This window comes from Octopus bimaculoides, chromosome 18, assembly GCF_001194135.2.
Source record: "Octopus bimaculoides isolate UCB-OBI-ISO-001 chromosome 18, ASM119413v2, whole genome shotgun sequence".
Lineage (NCBI taxonomy): Eukaryota > Metazoa > Mollusca > Cephalopoda > Octopoda > Octopodidae > Octopus > Octopus bimaculoides.
In genome coordinates, this window is record NC_068998.1 from 12,639,501 (window position 1) to 12,640,855 (window position 1,355).

Here is a 1,355-nt window from a genome sequence, read left to right on the forward strand (position 1 = left end):
TGAGACGCATCTTTGCCTCCACTGATTCACTTGCAAAGTGTTGAGTAAAATTATTTCGTTGCAGACCTCCTTTGGGTCTTTTTATTATCACTACGACACACATAGTCCCCAGTTGGTAATATTGATTTCAAGGCCCTCCTAGATGAGACACTGGCATTCCACTTAATGTCTATGTTCCATGCTGGCATGGATTGGAGAGTTATTAATGTAGAAATATGGTATCGTAGCTACTAACAGTTGAGGGTTGCGTAGTCTAAACGGCGTTTTTAGATTTCATTATTCTCTTTAACCCGGGCAAAGCCGGGTATTTCTGCTAGTCAACAATGAAAATCACAGAAGCTCCTTCTCAAGGTTAAACTCTAAAGGAAACACTAGCGTGCGAAAAAATAGAGTTAAACTAGAATACAGTTTGGTTAGAAGAAATTACATGAAAGGCGTAATACAGGACAATACACAATAACAGTGTTGATGCCATTGATTGTGTGACAGAAAAAAATCTCAGCATAGAAAAGTACAAGGACGAGTGATGGCTACCGGTACAAAAAAAACTTATCTGTGGGGTGGGTGGTATGTTATCGATTTTTACTTAATAAGCTACCAGTGGAGATATAAATATACCAAGCTGGCTGTCAAATGACGCCACTGCACTGGCTAAGCGAGTAGGCCAACATTCCCCCCCTACACCCAGTCGGAAAGGGGACTGGAGCAACGTGAGATTAAAATGTTTTGCTCAAGAACGTAACGTGCCACCCAGTAAGGGAACCGAAACTACGATCTAGAGATCGTGAGTGCAACAGCCTAACCACTAGGCCATGCGCCTTCACCACATGAGGAAGATAGGAGCACTCCGTCCGTTGCGACGACGAGGGTTCTAGCTGGTACGATCAAAGGAATAGCTTGCTCGTGAAATTAACGTGTACCGCTTAACGTGTACCGCTTAACGTGTACCGCTTAACGTGTACCGCTTAACGTGTACCGCTTAACGTAGTTCCCCAGGGTGATTCATAAAGTGTGACAAGGCTGGCCCTTTGAAATATAGGTACTACACATTTTTGCCAGCTGAGTGGACTGGATCAATGTGAAATAAAGTGTCTTGCTGAAGGACACAACGCGTTGCCGGGAATTGAACTCACGATCTTACGATCGCGATCCGAATGCCCTAACCGCTAAGCCACGCGCTTTCACCATATATATACACTAAAGTCATTCATGCAACCACAAACCAACCCCAGGAACTGCCTTCACTTAAACTAAAGTGCCTTGTTACTTTGTTAGAGGATGGTATGAATTCTACAAAGGAAAATAAACCGAATAAATCCCAAAGGAAAAAACAAACATAACTATAATACTTGTTT